This window comes from Balaenoptera physalus (assembly GCF_965194825.1).
Source record: "Balaenoptera physalus genome assembly, chromosome: 4".
Classification (NCBI taxonomy): Eukaryota; Metazoa; Chordata; class Mammalia; order Artiodactyla; family Balaenopteridae; genus Balaenoptera; species Balaenoptera physalus.
The window spans coordinates 44,928,619-44,948,304 of record NC_138891.1 but is presented as its reverse complement, the minus strand read 5'-3'; the positions used below and the strand labels follow the sequence as shown (position 1 = coordinate 44,948,304).

The window sequence follows — 19,686 nt, the reverse complement described above, 5'->3', positions numbered from 1 at the left end:
CAGTGAAGGCATCTTAACCTGGAGTTTTCTTTGTGAAATGATTTTTAACTATTGATATAAGTTCAATTTCTTTCATAATGGGCTCACAATTGCCCATTTCTTACTGTCTGCTTTGTCTTAACCAAACTTTAGTTAGGCTTTTCTCCTTCTTACTATGTCCTGAACTCTTTCTGTTCCCAAGCCTGAGCAAGCTGTAAAAAGTGGAACATGCTGCTTCATCCACTTATCCAGAGAATCGGCTGACCACAGTGAGACACTTTTCTTATCTGACTTCATTAGTCATTTCCTCTGGATGTGCAACGTTCCTTTAAAACATCCTGCTTGTCTTTGCTTACCCCTCCTTACCTATGATAGAAAGTCTTTTTCTGTTTGATTGTGTGATGCTTGCAGTTTTCTGATATCACTGTATTCTCTCTATTGCAATAGACTTTCTTTTGGGAAAAACATAATCTCTCCCTAAATTCAGGTGTGTTTATTTGATAATAGATACAGATTTATTCAGATTCTTTTTGAGTGTCCTTTGAGAGTTTGTGTCCTTCAAGTGATATGTCCATTTCATTAAGGTTGTAGAATTTATTTGCATAATGTACATATTATGAAAAATTACAATTTCCCTTGTAATATTTCCATATTTTCATTTCAATATCTGTAATATCTGTAATGATTTCACCTGTCTCATTCCTTGTATTGCTATTTCTTGTAACTTCTCTAACCTTTTTTTTTATTACTCTTACTTTATTACTCTTACTTTATCAATTATATTGATCTTCTCAACAAAATCTTTTGACATTACTGATTTTTTAAATTTCTTTTGTATTTTCTAGATCTGATCTTTATTTTTTCTTTTGTTCTGTCTCTTTGGGGTTTATTTTTCTCTTTGTTTAAAATAGACTTGTTTAGAGAGAAGCTGAGTTCATTGATGTGTGTTCATATTTTCCTGGTTTTGCATGCCTAGTAATTTTTAGTTTGATGCCAAGAATTGTTAATTTTATTTTAAATCAAGCTGAATAGTTTGTATTCCTATAAATATTCTTGGGTTTTGTTCTGGGAGACAGTTTAGTTGCTTGAAAACTGTTTGATACTCTTGGGTATGGCTTTTGAGATTTGTTAGGAAGACATAATCAGTTTTTAGCAAAGAGCTAATTATTCCACACTCCCAAGAAAAAATTCTTCTGAATACTGTATCCAATTCCCCATGAACTGTGAAATTTTCCAGTCTGACTGCTGGCAATTAGCACTATTCCTGGTACTGTGCAGGATATGGGTCCCATTTCCTCTAATCCTTTCAGGTGTTTTCTTTTTTCCTGGCTTTGGATAATTTCCTCAGATTTATGAGTTATTCAGTATTGTCTGGATATTTAGGGGTTCTGCCACTGTTGTCTGGATTTCTCTCTCTGTGAAGACCTCTTTCTCTGATACTCTGCCTTGCAAACTCTAGCCTCCCTGGTTCCTCTAGACTCTTAACTCTTAAACTCAGGGAATCTGACAGGCTACAACTGAGATCTCTGTCTTTGACCCACAGACTGAATGAAATATTTCTCAAAGCAATAAGCTGGTGCAATCATAGTTTTCCCCTCATTTGATATTTAGTTCTACTTTATATTATAAAGAGTATTAATAGAGCAATTAAAATAATAATAATGCAGTGAACATAAATTTGGACAAAGCAGTAGGGGAAAGGGTAGATAGGCTTCGTTAAAGTAATATAATTGAACATAATGCCTATAGTTAATAAATAAATATAAATTTGTTTAATGGCATTATTTGAAATCGATAAGATGGTGAAAGACCTAGACAGTGGCTGCCTTGGTTAGCAGAATTTGATGTTCTCTATGTATTTAAAATCAGCTTGAGAACAATGTATTCTTTCATGTAAGAAAAGTTTCAAGGACAGATGTGGACAGGTATTTAAAAATCACTGAGGAATAAATGTTCAGTGATCCTTAATATATAAAAAAATTCATTTACTTTTCCAAATTAAAATCAAGATCAAAAAAATTGACCACTAGACCATTTATATATTCCAGTCTTCTTTTTCCCTGTCAATCCACTTAAGTAAGTATCCTGAGTTAAATAATATCTATTGTAAATAACAAGTAAGTCAATGCCTATTATCTTTAGGATATTAAATTGTGTTTGGTTTTACTTTTTTAATTTAAAATTAACTCTTTGAGGCATTCAATCTACTGATAATATTTGTTCTAGTGGATTTTGAAGAATGGTTGAAAGTGTCAAGAAATAACAGAGCAATGGTCAAAAATATCAAAATTTCAATTTTAAGTAGCCAGGGAAAGGCAATATTCACCAGAATGTAAAATCATTAAAACATTTTTTAAAATAAAGAGAATTAGAAATGAAAATACCAGAGAGTCTAAGATTTTGCACTTTATTACACGCTCGTATTATTATTGGAAATTTAGACTGAAAATACGTTTGTTGGGTAAATGGTCAAATTAGTGAATAAATGCAGCTTGATTGGACTGCACAATTCACCTTAAAGTGTAGCAATACAAATGAAAGTCATAGGAGTTTTTAAAATTTCAGTAAAATCAAATTCTATTTTAGTGGTAGCTTCTAAAATCAACATAAGTAAACATTACTAATAGTGTTCAACACAGTAGAAAATGACAAATATTATACAATAGAAATATATCTAAAAATAGTATCAATACTTACTATTTCAAAACAAAATCACTATAATTTATTAATAATTGCTATCATTTACAACTACATGCCATATTCCTTGATAGATAGGACATCTTAGGAACTTAGCAAACCTACCATAAAGCCATTTAATAGAACACTGAACTCTTATCCAATAAAAGCAGAGAAGTGATCTGATATCACATTATTCCCTCAAATAGAAATGTGGGAACTGTAAAAAGCATAAAGACACAATTCACTTTTAATGTAAATGGATATATTTAACCCTAATCTCTTCATAAAAACATAGATTCAAAAGAGGAACTGTGTTTGAATGTCTAAAAGATAGACCTTATGCAGAGGAAATGCAGATGTAACTCTTCCTCCATTGTTGACTTTGTGTATAGTTCACTGTTAAAAAATGACATCTCTTCTTGGTATTATCTCTCCAAAAACAATGTTTACAAGTGTGGTATAGCTTCTGAAGGAAAATGTGATGGCAGTATTATTATTATACTGGGATTTTTTTAGTCCATAATGGAAATACTTACATATATAGCAATACCCAGGGATGGAAATGGGGGTCACTGATTCTGAGAAGCTGAGTAACTTGTAGTAAGTATTATAAGTAAGAATGTAACAGACCTGGAATTTGGATAGATGCCTCAGACGTGGAAACTCATACACTCCACACAGCCATCCTCTTGTTCAAAGTCCCTTTCCTGTGTTTAAAAAAAAAAAATCTCAGAGAGGAAAGTTGATTGTTCCAAATCACATCAAAAAGTGTTCATGTACCTTAGTTGTCACTAATGATGAGATCTATGAAGTTAGTTGAGTTGAAATTATGATTATGATTTGTAATTTTCTTTCCTCTCATTTCTGCTCTCCACCATCTAGTAAAGGTATAAAGAGAAATCCTCACAAATGTTTGGGTGTTTTTATAGGCATATGGAATTTTTTCAAGTTTGCCTTTCATCAACTTTGATTTATACTCGATTTTAAAATATATTGAGTCTTATTCTCCCCTCACTAGTAGGAGGGAGAAGGTGCCATAAATCCTTGATACTGCCACTTACACAAAGAAAAGGACTGTTCTGGATTGCATGACGGATATAGTACCAGCTAGGGGCAGGGAAAATGTAACGGCAGAAGAATTCTCTAACGTCCTCTAGGCAAAGAAAGGTATGGAGTAGGCCTTTCATTACCAAGGAGAAATTAAGCTAATTCATTTGTAGTGCTAAAATTGTACAATGGAGAAACATTTTTTTTCAAAGATCTAGCCATAAACAAAACAAATAGAGCATTTTACTTACCAATAACATCCAAGTACATCAATTATAACTGCTTGGAAATAATTATATTAACAATCATATCCTATACTATTCTGATGCATATCAGTTTTTCTCATTCATATCAAAGAAATAAGGCGTTTGCTTTTTCCAAAGCATAAAATAAAATTTAAATAAAAAACTGAAGGTCTGATAAACACGACTTAGACTATGTTTGAAATTTCAGTATGATTTATGAGTAAACACAGAATACACAGCTATAACACAAAGTACTATATCATTTTTTAGGCACATCTAATTATTAATTATTTATTCCCTGAGAGGTAGCAATAATCAACTGCACACCAATGTAATTTTGGGTTCTGAATAATCGGCAGGATTATGTAGCCATGAGAAATAATTTTATTTTAGATTGAAAAATGTTAAGATTACTTTATATACAAATACACAATTAGATTATTTTAGACATACTAAGAAACCCTAGAAAATATGCTTATAATAATATTCCATGATATCCAGTGGATTGTATTTGTAGAACATATTTTTTAAAATAGGGTCACTGGAGGGCAGACAATGAGAAAAGTTAAAACTCAGACACATATTAAACTCTGCTCTAGTCTCATTTAAATTCTGACAAAATAATCGGTATTGAGTAAAGGGAAAAGGAGAGCTCACTCACTCTTTAGTATTTTCTATTCTTCTTTGGTTTTAGTTATGAATTGTAATTTCATCAGGTTTTTAGGCTAATTCTCTAATAACTGACTTAGCTGCAAATCCTCTTAGGCAAAAGATGTATGATTAGAAAGCGAATTTGTAACATAACTGGAATAAGGTGATTTCTAAGTAAACGTTTCCTAGATATCTTGTGAAACCTAGAATATTCTCAATGCCATTATTTTTTTCTAGCAAAAAAAATTAGCCATTATAAAAATGTTAATAAAACAAGTCATATTATATGCTATTTTTAAAGAAATTCAAACAGTTCACTTTAATCTGATTTATGATGGAACTTGATGGCAATAGCTGAAAGTGAAATATATGAAAATAAAGATACTGCATATCAAAAGATTAAATAACTTTGGGTTTTTACATTTTCAACACAAATAAGTACTCCACATAATCATATATTTAGAATATCAAAATGGAAATAACACAAGTCTTTTTCTTTCATGTTTACAGTTATTGTGTTACCACTTTTTTTTATCCAAATCTGCTGCTTAAGTGCAGGAATATGTAGTCCCACAGTATTGGAGACAGGAACTACACAAGGATCCAAACAATTCCAAACTTGCTCTTGAAATAAAACCATGTAGCTGAGTGTGAGGCTGTGTTGGAGGCTAACTGTAACTGAGCATTCTAGAATTAAGTTCCATGTAGAATACAATAGTTTATTAACAGAAAACTCAGAAAATACACTAATTTAAAGCATATATATATATGATTTTGCACAATACAAGGTGCTTCAGAAAACATATATAATAATTATAGCAGGATGCCTAAATAGCAGTGTGTGCATGAGTTACAGTTAAGTACAAGAAACAGACACCACTTAGGGTGAGTGATTTAATACAAGTATTGGTGTGTATAACACCAATACTAATATAACAGGTGTTAAGAACTTAGACCAGAAACGAGTTTTGGGGAATTAGATTTTATCTCTGACTTTATTTAGACTTGCTGATACAAAGGTTAATTAAAAAAACAAACTCTTTGGTCTTCTTCTGTTATAATTTAAAGGCCATAATAAAACAATGCACATACTTACTGCCCACATGCAAAGCAGACATCTCTGTCACTTTACCCTTGTTCTGCCACTGCTAATACCTGAATTGTACACTGATATGTGTTTGTGTGATAGAAGTGCAGCATTGGAATTCTATTTCTTTCATGCATTCTATCTCATTTTTTAGGATAGGTATTTATTGACACAACACTTCTAATTAGGGTCCTATTTATTTGTGAGAACATGTGAGAGATGGAATGTCTTCTGTCTTTATACATCACTCAAATGCAAGCATAATATAAATAGATGTAAATACCTGATTACTCTGTTTTGTCTTCTATTGTAGTCATGTCCAAACATTATGTATTGTGATTCATGTTATGGTTTGTCTCCTTCAGCTTTCATTTACTTCCTTTTAGTTTGAGGAGATGCTTATTTAAAGGCTACATATCACAGATATCCCCACTGCTGATTTTCTGGCTGGCACTAGGTTCTGGTAACAGTTGCACTAGCATGCAATTCAAAAGAGAGAAGGGAGAGAGCATTTTGTTCCTTTTTTGTTTCTTTCTGGTGACAAGTATGGTTGTGCAAATGAGAGTGCTCTGCAAAAAACACTATGATTTCTAGACTCCAGTGTTCTTAATGACAAGAAATAGTTTGGTGTTTATGGTGGCTTCCTAGTTTTCCAATACAGTTTCTTATTCTGGGTAACAGATATGGGTGTCCATTCTCCAGCTTCCCAGGTAATGAGAGGAAGTTGCAGCCATGGCATTGGCAAGGTTGGGTTTCAGCATAATTTCATGGTGGTCTAAGAGGTATACTGTCCTCTAATTCAGTTCTGTATTATTCTGGTATCTTTCCTGGAGTCCCAGTCTAGAGCCTCTCCTTCAAACTAATATTTTTATACACACCAATACTTATATTAAATCACTTATGCTTAAGTTACTTTAAGTGGTTTCTGTTTCTTGCACTTCACCGTAACTCATGCACATGTTGCTCTTTAGGCATTCTGCTATAACTATTATATATGGTTTTATGAAACACATTGTGCTGTGCAAAATCATGCACTGAAAACATCAGAGCTTTGGGGAAGATTGGACCAACCAAAAACAATGCAATTTTGTGACAAGAACACTAGCGAAAGCAACACCAACGTGATTTAAATGATATACTGTATTTCTAATAAATGCAGAAGTACCACAACAAGTAGGAATATTTATCTTTTATTGAAAATAGTGAAGTTAGTTTGTTGGAAAGTTTCAGAAGGTCAATGGCATTCAATTATGGAAATGAGGAGTGAGGGTTGTCATCATTGTCAGAAAATTCAGGTGGAAAAGTATTTGGAGACTTTTCATGAAATGATGTGATGCACCAGATAAATAACTTTGGTTCACATTGTATTAAGCTCATGTCCAAACCGAGCCAAGTAGAAGACTATGGTGTGAATGATTATTGTGTTCACAACTGTAGTCTATGGCTTGCAGAGAATTATATATTTTACATTCATTTTCTATTATTTGAAGGTACAAAGCTTTAATTTGCTGGGAATATTATTAATCATGCCTGAGCAAATTTTCATTATTGCAGAGGTGAGGCATATATTTTCATTACAATTAATTTTATTTTCTCCTTCATATTATATTAAAAGTACTGATTACTGGATATATGTGTGCAACTGTGGGTATTTTATATACAAATTTTATTTCAAGGATTATTGTTATTGAAAAATTTATTTCTAATTAGCCATTTATTTTTTTAAAAAGCAGATATTGTACCAGCTCTGACATTTTTGAGGTCTTTTTCAAACCTCATCTTATCAAAGACAATAGTCAGGGATGATATGCTGCTCTGAATTGTGGTCACATCTCCCTTTACAGCTCCCAGCATTTGTGACTTCACTTGTGAGGACTTGGAAGGGCCCAGGGGACCTTTTCCACAAACTTACCAGTGTCCTTACTCAGTGTATCCTATTTTTTCTTTATTTTTTGACTTAGTAGAAAACCAAAGTGAAAATAAATCAAGCTGAATACAAGTTATTATTCTTAATCTAGATCAGACTTTGTACCCAGATGCTGGCTTAGCTCACGTCTAACTTCCCAGATATTCTAAACATCTGCATACATCAGGAAGAAACCTAATCTCCTGGCTCAGCCTCTTATGAGACTAAAAGTAGTGCACCTAACAACTCCAGAGACGGGCGCGAGCCGCGGCTATTGGCGCGGACACCAGAGACGGGGAGGAGACGCTAAGGCTGCTGCTGCCGCCACCAAGAAGCCTGTGAGCGAGCACAGGTCACTCTCCACACCACCTCTCCCGAGAGCCTGTGCAGCTCACCACTGCCAGGGTGCCGTGATCCGGGGACAACTTCCCCGGGAGAACACACAGCGCGCCTCAGGCTGCTGCAACGTCACGCTGGCCTCTGCCGCCGCAGGCTCGCCCCACCTCCTCTGTACCCCTCCCTCCCCCCAATCTGAATGAGCCAGAGTCCCTGAAGCAGTTGCTCCTTTAACCCCGGTCTGTATGGGCGGGGAGCAGACGCCCTCAGGCGACCTACATGCAGAGGCGGGTCCAAATCCAAAGCTGAACCCCAGGAGCTGTACGAACAAAGAAGAGAAAGGGAAATCTCTCCCAGCAGGCTCAGAAGCAGCGGATTAAAGCTCCACAAACAACTTGATGTGCCTGCATCTGTTGAATACCTGAATAGACAACGAATCATCCCAAATTCAAGAGGTGGACTTTGGGAACAGGATATAATAATTTTTCCCCTTTTCCTTTTTTTTTTGTGAGTGTATATGTGTACGCTTCTGGGTGAGATTTTGTCTGTATAGCTTTGCTTTCACCATTAGTCCTGGGTTAGGTCCGTCCATGTTTTTTTTTTTTTTTTCACTTAAAAGTTTCTTTTTCCGAATAAATGTTTACTTAATAATTTTTTCCTTATTTTCTATTTTTAGAAATTAAAAAAAAATTTAATAAGTTTTTTCATATTTTTTATTTTAAAAAATTAAAAAAATTTTTTTCTTAATAAATTTTCTCCTATTAATTTTTTTTCTTATTTTTTACTATAAAAAATTAATAAATCTATTTTTAAAAATTAAAAAAAATTTTTCTCTGAATACATTTATTCTTAATTTTTTATTTTTTATTATAATGGCTTTATTTTATTTTATTTTATCCTCTTTCCTTCTTTCTTTCTTTCTATTTTTTTCTCCCTTTTATTCTGAGCCGTGTGGATGAAAGGCTCTTGGTGCTCCAGCCAGGCATCAGGGCTGTGCCTCTGAGGTGGGAGAGCCAACTTCAGGACACTGGTCCACAAGAGACCTCCCAGCTCCACGTAATACCAAACAGCGAAAGTCTCTCAGAGATCTCCATCTCAACATCAAGACTCAGCTTCACTCAATGACCAGCAAGCTACAGTGCTGGACACCCTATGCCAAACAACTAGCAAGACAGGAACACAGCCCCATCCATTAGCAGAGAGGCTGCCTAAAAACATAATAAGGCCACAGACACCCCAAAACACACCACCAGACGTGGACGTGCCCACCAGAAAGACAAGATCCAACCTCATCCACCAGAACACAGGCACTAGTCCCCTCCACCAGGAAGCCTACACAACCCACTGAAACAACCTTAGCCACTGGGGACAGATACCAAAAACAACAGGAACTACGAACCTGCAGCCTGTGAAAAGGATACCCCAAACACAGTAAGATAAGCAAAATGAGAAGACAAAAAACCACACAGCAGGTGAAGGAGCAGGGTCAAAACACACCAGACCTAACAAATGAAGAGGAAATAGGCAGTCTACCTGAAAAAGAATTCAGAATAATGATAGTAAAGATGATCCAAAATCTTGGAAATAGAATAGACAAAATGCAAGAAACATTTAACAAGGATGTAGAAGAACTAAAGAGGAACCAAGCAATGCTGAAAAACACAATAAATGAAATTAAAAATACTCTAGACGGGATCAATAGCAGAATAACTGAGGCAGAAGAATGGATAAGTGACCTGGAAGATAAAATGGTGGAAATAACTACTGCAGAGCAGAATAAAGAAAAAAGAATGAAAAGAACTGAGGACAGTCTGAGAGGCCTCTGGGACAACATTAAACGCACCAACATTCGAATTATAGGGGTCCCAGAAGAAGAAGAGAAAAAGAAAGGGACTGAGAAAATATTTGAAGAGATTATAGTTGAAAACTTCCCTAATATGGGAAAGGAAATAGTTAATCAAGTCCTGGAAGCACAGAGAGTCCCATACAGGATAAATCCAAGGAGAAACACGCCAAGACACATATTAATCAAACTAGCAAAAATTAAATATAAAGAAAACATATTAAAAGCAGCAAGGGAAAAACAACAAATAACACACAAGGGAATCCCCATAAGGTTAACAGCTGATCTTTCAGCAGAAACTCTGCAAGCCAGAAGGGAGTGGCAGGATATACTTAAAGTGATGAAGGAGAAAAACCTACAACCAAGATTAATCTACCCAGCAAGGATCTCATTCAGATTTGATGGAGAAATTAAAACCTTTAGAGACAAGCAAAAGCTGAGAGAGTTCAGCACCACCAAACCAGCTTTACAACAAATGCTAAAGGAACTTCTCTAGGCAAGAAACACAAGAGAAGGAAAACACCTACAATAACAAACCCAAAATATTTAAGAAAATGGGAATAGGAACATACATATCGATAATTACCTTAAATGTAAATGGATTAAATGTTCCCACCAAAAGACACAGACTGGCTGAATGGATACAAAAACAAGACCCATATATATGCTGTCTACAAGAGACCCACGTCAGACCTAGAGACACATACAGGCTGAAAGAGAGGGGATGGAAAAAGATATTCCATGCAAATGGAAATCAAAAGAAAGCTGGAGTAGCAATTCTCATATCAGACAAAACAGACTTTTAAATAAAGACTATTACAAGAGACAAAGAAGGACACTATATAATGATCAAGGGATCGATCCAAGAGGAAGATATAACAATTGTAAATATTTATGCACCCAACATAGGAGCACCTCAATACATAAGGCAAATACTAACAGCCATAAAAAAGGGGAAATCGACAGTAACACAATCATAGTAGGGGACTTTAACACCCCACTTTCACCAATGGACAGATCATCCAAAATGAAAATAAATAAAGAAACACAAGCTTTAAATGATACATTAAACAAGATGGACTTAATTGCTATTTATAGGACATTCCACCCCAAAACAACAGAATACACATTTTTCTCAAGTGCTCATGGAACATTCTCCAGGATAGATCATATCTTGGGTCACAAATCAAGCCTTGGTAAATTTAAGAAAATTGAAATCGTATCAAATATCTTTTCCGACCACAACACTATGAGACTAGATATCAATTACAGGAAAAGATCTGTAAAAAATACAAACACATGGAGGCTACACAATACACTACTTAATAATGAAGTGATCACTGAAGAAATCAAAGGGGAAATCAAAAAATACCTAGAAACAAATGACAATGGAGACACGATGACCCAAAACCTATGGGATGCAGCAAAAGCAGTGCTAAGAGGGAAGTTTATAGCAATACAAGCCTACATCAAGAAACAGGAAACATCTCGAATAAACAACCTAACCTTGCACCTAAAGCAATTAGAGAAAGAAGAGCAAAAAAACCCCATAGCTAGCAGAAGGAAAGAAATGATAAAGATCAGATCAGAAATAAATGAAAAAGAAATGAAGGAAACAATAGCAAAAATCAATGAAACTAAAAGTTGTTTCTTCGAGAAGATAAACAAAATTGATAAACCACTAGCCAGACTCATCAAGAGAAAAAGGGAGAAGACTCAAATCAATAGAATTAGAAATGAAAAAGGAGAAGTAACCACTGACACTGCAGAAATACAAACGATCATGAGAGATTACTACAAGCAACTATATGCCAATAAAATGGACAACCTGGAAGAAATGGACAGTTTCTTAGAAATGCACAACCTGCCGAGACTGAACCAGGAAGAAATAGAAAATATGAACAGACCAATCACAAGCACTGAAATTGAAACTGTGATTAAAAATCTTCCAACAAACAAAAGCTCAGGACCAGATGGCTTCACAGGCGAATTCTATCAAACATTTAGAGAAGAGTTAACACCTATCCTTCTCAAACTCTTCCAAAATATTGCAGAGGGAAGAACACTCCCCAACTCATTCTACGAGGCCACCATCACCCTGATACCAAAACCAGACAAAGATGTCACAAAGAAAGAAAACTACAGGCCAATATCACTGATGAACATAGATGCAAAAATCCTGAACAAAATACTAGCAAACAGAATCCAACAGCACATTAAAAGGATCATACACCATGATCAAGTGGGGTTTATTCCAGGAATGCAAGGATTCTTCAATATATGCAAATCAATCAACGTGATACATCATATTAACAAATTGAAGGAGAAAAACCATATGATCATCTCAATAGATGCAGAGAAAGCTTTCGACAAAATTCAACACCCATTTATGATAAAAGCCTTGCAGAAAGTAGGCATAGAGGGAACTTTCCTCAACATAATAAATGCCTTATATGACAAACTCACAGCTAACATTGTCCTCAATGGGGAAAAACTGAAACCATTTCCACTAAGATCAGGAACAAGACAAGGTTGCCCACTCTCACCACTATTATTCAACATAGTTTTGGAAGTGTTAGCCACAGCAATCAGAGAAGACAAAGAAATAAAAGGAATCCAAATCGGAAAAGAAGACGTAAAGCTGTCACTGTTTGCAGATGACATGATACTATACATAGAGAATCCTAAAGATGCTACCAGAAAAATACTAGAGCTAATCAATGAATTTGGTAAAGTAGCAGGATACAAAATTAATGCACAGAAATCTCTTGCATTCCTATATACTAATGATGAAAAATCTGAAAGTTAAATTAAGAAAACACTCCCATTTACCATTGCAACAAAAAGAATAAAATATCTAGGAATAAACCTACCTAAGGAGACAAAAGACCTGTATGCAGAAAATTATAGGACACTGATGAAAGAAATTAAAGATGATACAAATAGATGGAGAGATATACCATGTTCTTGGATTGGAAGAATCAACATTTTGAAAATGACTCTACTACCCAAAGCAATCTACAGATTCAATGCAATCCCTATCAAACTACCACTGGCATTTTTCACAGAACTAGAACAAAAAAATTCACAATTTGTATGGAAACACAAACAACCTCGAATAGCCAAAGCAATCTTGAGAACGAAAAATGGAGCTGGGGGAATCAGGCTCCCTGACTTCAGACTATATTACAAAGCTACAGTAATCAAGACAGTTTGGTACTGGCACAAAAACAGAAATATAGATCAATGGAACAGGATAGAAAGCCCAGAGATAAACCCACACACATATGGTCACCTTATCTTTGATAAAGGAGGCAAGCATATACAGTGGAGAAAAGACAGCCTCTTCAATAAGTGGTGCTGGGAAAATTGGACAGCTACATGTAAAAGTATGTAATTAGAACACTCCCTGACACCATACACAAAAATAAACTCAAAATGGATTAAAGACCTAAGTGTAAAGCCAGACACTATCAAACTCTTAGAGGAAAACATAGGCAGAACACTGTGACATACATCATAGCAAGATCCTTTTTGACCCACCTCCTAGAGAAATGGAAATAAAAACACAAATAAACAAATGGGACCTAATGAAACTTAAAAGCTTTTGCACAGCAAAGGAAACCATAAACAAGACAAAAAGACAACCCTCAGAATGGGAGAAAATATTTGCAAATGAAGCAACTGACAAAGGATTAATCTCCAAGATTTACAAGCACCTCATGCAGCTCAATAACAAAAAAACAAAGAGCCCAATCCAAAAATGGGCAGAAGACCTAAATAGACATTTCTCCAAAGAAGATATACAGATGGCCAACAGACACATGAAAGAATGCTCAACATCATTAATCATTAGAGAAATGCCAATCAATACTACAATGAGGTATCATCTCACACCTGTCAGAATGGCCATCATCAAAAATTCTACAAACAATAAATGCTGGAGAGGGTGTGGAGAAAAGGGAACACTCTTGCACTGTTGGTGGGAATGTAAATTGATACAGCCACTATGGAGAACAGTATGGAGGTTCCTTAAAAAACTAAAAATAGAACTACCATACGACCCAGCAATCCCACTACTGGGCATATACCCTGAGAAAACCATAATTCAAAAAGAGTCATGTACCAAAATGTTCATTGAAGCTCTATTTACAATAGCCAGGACATGGAAGCAGCCTAAGTGTCCATCATCAGATGAATGGATAAAGAAGATGTGGCACATATATACAATGGAATATTACTCAGCCATAAAAAGAAATGAAATGGAGGTATTTGTAATGAGGTGGATGGAGTTAGAGTCTGTCATACAGAGTGAAGTAAGTCAGAAAGAGAAAAACAAATACAGTATGCTAACACATATATATGGAATCTAAAGAAAAAAAAAAAAGGTCATGAAGAACCTAGTGGCAAGATGGGAATAAAGACACAGACCTACTAAAGAATGGACTAGAGGATATGGGGAGGGGGAGAGGTGAGATGTGAGAGGGTGAGAGAGTGTCATGGACATATATACACTACCAAATGTAAAATAGATAGCTAGTGGGAAGCAGCCACATAGCATAGGGAGATCAGCTCGGTGCTTTGTGACCGCCTGGGGGGGTGGGATGGGGAGGGTGGGAGGGAGGGAGATGCGGGAGGGAGGAGATATGGGAACGTGTGTATATGTGTAGCTGATTCACTTTGTTATAAAGCAGAAACTAACACACCATTGTGAAGCAATTATACTTCAATAAAGATGTTTAAAAAAATTAAAAAAATAAATAAATAAATGAATGATCCCCGGAAAAAAAAAAAAAAAAAGTAGTGCACCTTAGAGTAGCCAATAAATATCTACCGTTTTGTAATTGATACTCCTACTAGGCCCAGTGTCAAATTCACATATGTAATGCCCAGATGCTGACAGTGACTGAGATCCTTTAGGCTTAAAATTATTCCATTATGCATTTCAGATTTCCATATGTAGTGGGTTTTAAGGCATTTTTTCAAATTGGTGCATTTTTTTCTTTTTTTTTTTTATAAATTTATTTATTTATTTATTTTTGGCTGTGTTGGGTCTTCGTTGCTGTGAGTGGGCTTTTTCTAGTTGCAGCGAGTGGGGGCTACTCTTCGTTGTGGTGCACGGGCTTCTCATTTTTGTGGCTTCTCTTGTTGCAGAGCATGGGCTCTAGGTGCAACGTCTTCAGTAGTTGTGGCACACGGGCTTCAGTAGCTGTGGCTCGCAGGCTCTAGAGAGCAGGCTCAGTAGTTGTGGCGCACGGGCTTAGTTGCTCTGTGGCATGCAGGATCTTCCCGGACCAGGGCTCAAACCCATGTTCCCTGCATTGGCAGGCGGATTCCCAACCACTGCACCACCAGGGAAACCCCGGTGCATTTTCTCTTATCTTACTTATTACGTTATGGAAATTTTATCATACAGTTGGAATGAAATATTGTACTTTATTGTATATCACCACTTACATATGAAAAATAATGCATGCTTATTCATATATTTTCCATAGATTTATAATTAGAATCACCTCAATGATGAGTGAAAGCTTTATATTAAAAAAAAGTGTTCATACATTCTAAGCGACTAATCAATTTGGCATTATTCCTTAAAATATAGATAGTCTAGTGAAGTCGGCAGAAAGGCAATCTGTATCATTTCAAACCACAGACCACGTTTTTTCCCAATGGATAATATTATGTGAAATACATGCAGGTTATTCATGTGGTATCCCAATGAATAATATTATGGTGAAATATATGCAGGTTATATTTGGGGTTATTACAAGTTTATACATATTTAAGTGTTTTCAAATATTAAGTTTCTGAAATTACTATATGCTTTCTTTCAGACCCTGTTAAGATACACAATATGTATGTTTTAATTATTAATATGACAGCTACCTTATCTTTTTAACTGTCAGTCATTTAGAATTTTTTAAACTAGGTCCTTTCAGAGTCATATTTAAGCATTATTGTAAATGGCCTAGTATTTACATTAAGTTACAGGTGGCAATATTTTCTTTTTCTAGAAATTCACATGCAGTACCATTAGTCTGTATTTTAAGTTAAGTTGGATATACATTTCTAAATCTTTCCTTGAACTTTAATGTCTTAGTTACCCACCATCTCTGACAAGATCTTTGAATCATCCTTTGGTTTCTTTGTGTCCCTTCAGTCCACCTGAACACATATTTTCATTTTTCTTTTTTGTCTTACCAGTTTAACCTATTTTCCATAGCACAAAGTGTGTTTCAGCCTTCCCTAAGCAAAATTTCTACCCTAATCTCATCCATTTTTCAAATTACAATCCAATATTGCCTCTTCCATGAATGTATACCTAGCTACAGCTGAGAAGCAAAACTTCCCCTTCTTTTCTCCTATATAATTTAATCACTAACAGTTACTTATATAAAACTTTGCATTATAATTATTTGAATACTAATGTAATATAAAAATTTGATGTTGGGGAGTTCCTAGGCTATCTTTACACTAAGTACCTACATTTGGTGTGATTTTCTTTATTAGTAGGGAATTGAGTTTGCAGCAAGAACTTTCTATTTCTCCACATTCTAAAATTTATACAATTGCAGTCCTAGTCATTATTCTTTAGAAAAGTATCTTTAATATTATAGCCTATCTATATTTCCATTCATTTATTGACTTAAAATTTGTAGTGGTGGTATTTAAATATTACTAACAGTTTTCAGAGCAATACAGTTTTGTTAATTTCCTAATTTAATCCTGAACTAACAATAATTCTCACTTTATAGAAGAACGAACAGCCTCAGTTATTTTCCCAGGATCACAGACCTACTACTTGAGAAAATCTGGCCTCAAATCCTAGTTGACTTTTTGTAACATGCTTTTATCATGGCATGATTCACCTCAATTATTATTGCTTCATTAATAATTAAAATGACTAAAAATACTTCCTCCCTCACTTGCTCTCTCCATTCATTAAAAAATATATATTTTTTCCCAAGTAAATATTTTAAGTATATTGAATTCAATAAAATGGTGCATTTATGTTTAAAAAAGTTTGAATCCAATAGTTGACATGATGAATGAAAGTGAAGCAAAATGGTATTTCAAAATCACTTTTATGGAGTCTAGGTTAAATTTAAAGTTGCCATCATTCTAATCAATTCTCCTAGTTATTTCTACAATTCTTACAGCAAATCTAAAAAAAGAAATTCAAAAATCAAAGAAAATATTATCTTATGGCAAAGAGATCACTCGAGAATAAGTTGCATAGCCACTTCACAAAAGAAAGTATGAAAGTAAACAATTAAACCTAATTAACCTCATTAATCAGAAAAATGTAAATGTGATAAAATACAGGAATGGTTAAAATGAAAACTAAATTTAAAAAAAAAATGGAAAAAAAGATATTGATCCAGCCAATGGCTATTATTTCCTATTTAAGATTCCAATACTAAAACACAAACCCTAAATATATATGTGTATATGTATATATATATTTATATATGAATTATATGAATTGTAACTTCTATCTGTGTCACATTAAATTTCTTCATGTGCTTCGAGTCTACCTTAAATAATATATTCCACATCTGGTACTTTCAATTTCAGTACCATATGTTTTATCAATTTATATGCACAATCTTTTGCTATAATTAGGTTAATTTCTCTTGTTCATGAGATTTTATGTTTTTTGAGCTACTCAAGATACATCTTGTGGTACTCCTGTAGCTTCATTAATATAATACTGGGCATAACATATTTGGTTAAATACATTTTTGATTGATTGATACTTATCACTGTATTCAAGCAAAGACATTTACTGTTTAAAGTACATTTCTTCAGTAAAAGGATTATCTAAACACCAAAATATGTATATGTACTTTCCCCTGCCATATCAGCCCTTTAATTTTATGGATGAGAAATTAGAAATTTACAGAGGTTAATGACTTTGTCCAATATCACATAGCGGGCTAGTGGCAAAGTTATAACTTGGATACAGGTCCACTGATTTTTAGGCCACTGTACCATGCAATTCAATAAATAATTTTAATAAAAAAGAGAACTTGAAAAGAAGAGCAACTTGATTATGACTCCAGGAATCAAATTTTCTTCCCTAGAATTAAAGGTGCTTTTTAATGTTTGTGTCCATCTACCTATGATATATGGTGCTGAATTCTAGCTGACAAACTTAGATGAAGAAATGAGGTAGTAAATAATACAAAGAAAAATAAAACACAGAAATTGCAATATTTCACTATGGGCTAATATACATGGGAGAAAACTCTGACAGACAAAAGGATAATAGATGTTGTACAGCCATCTGGAATTCCAAATGCAGTGCATCTAGCAAGAAGTAAAGGAAATCAAATGGATAGTTCGTCTTCCGTATTGTATTCCCAAGAACCACAAGAACCTACTTGTATGACCAAGGACACAGTAACCTAATCTAATAGCAAAACACTGCAGTGATAAGTATAAAAAAAACAGAGAATAAAGGTTTCTGTGATAGAGTATAATCAGAATTTATGATTAAGGAGAAATGAAGAAGAGCAGAAAAAGAAAGAAAAAACCATATATAGTATATGACAGAAGGGCCAAAAACATTTACTTCCTTACATTTTAAGAGTAACTTCGCTATTGTTTACCATAATCATGAGACTGCTTCTTTATTCCTTCAACTATAAACTGCAGAAAATCATTTGGTAGGATGTTGGGGTGTTGTTATAGGGACAATTTTATTTTAAATTACTTTCTTTTTTAATAATACTTTTCAAATAATACATATTATTAGAATTCATATTTTATCTCCTTTTTTGTAAAAACTGGCTCAAGACAAATAATAGTTAGTAAAAACAAGTATTATATTAGCATCTCTGAAAAGCAAATAAATGACATGAGAGATGAATGTTAGATAGACACTGGAATAAATGAGATTGAGCCAAGTTTTTTTAATGTAACCTATTAAGAATAAACTTGGGGATAAATATGGTTTATAATTTTGCCTAATAGGTTGAAGAAATAATAATTAATCTGAATTAGAGCTTAACTATATTTGAGAAAAACGCTAAAGAGAAGAAAGCAGACAGGTTTTCATGACTCTAAAATGAAAACTATATATATTGAAAAGGAAATTTTTAGTAGGTCTTTAGATGAATAGACCAAACAGAAAATTAACCATGTGTTTTTAAAATAACAATCCTGTACACTCATAATTGTAGATCTATACAGATTTCAAATAATTTAAACTACCAGTTTGCTATGTAATCAATTAATATTTTTGGTTTAAGTATCTCTTACATGGCATCATGTGACTTGCACTGCATTAGCAGTAATGCCATTAATACATTTTTATTTAAAAAAGGAACAATGTTTTTCTCTTAAATGAATCTTAGACCAAACGCCTCACATTGGTTTTTAACAACATTGCTTTCCAATTTTGATAAACATAAGCAAACATTTATTTTGTAGCAAGTTATAAAATAGTGAAATCAGTTCTTTATATTCGTGGTTTCTTCTTTTCAAACTGACTCACTCATATGAGAGCCTTAGGTGATGATGGGGGTTATGAATAATCTCTTGTGTCATGTCTAAATTTTTCTTTTTGGGTTAGGGTAGAACATCCTTATTTCTTCTACAAGCTCAAGTAAGACAATTGGCTATAGTTTGAGTCAAGGTTCCAGTTGTCGCAGTGGTGCCCTGATGATGGAAAAAAGGTAGACCATATTTTTAAAGGACAGAAACACTTCTAACTTTTATTTCAAAAATTCCTCTGACAAACCTTTAAGAAATAAAAAAAAATCAAGCTTCTAACTTTACTAATTCGTCAAGGAACCATCTGAAGAAAAACAACGAAATACCATAATTTGTGTAGCCTTGATGTGTTCCATGACTTATGAGCTGTGATTTGATCAGCACACTCACTCCATTTTAATGAGACCTT

At 34.2% G+C, this 19,686-nt stretch overlaps 1 long non-coding RNA gene across 4 annotated transcripts in view; it reads right to left on the bottom strand.

The window, feature by feature from the left end:
* LOC309659150 overlaps nt 1–19,686 on the bottom strand; it is a 415,904-nt gene that overhangs the window by 271,228 nt on the left and 124,990 nt on the right. For all 4 annotated transcript variants that reach the window (XR_014262627.1, XR_014262628.1, XR_014262629.1 and 1 more), the window contains exon 3: nt 3,289–3,365. This is a non-coding gene — a long non-coding RNA (uncharacterized lncRNA). The remainder of the gene's footprint in view (nt 1–3,288; nt 3,366–19,686) is intronic.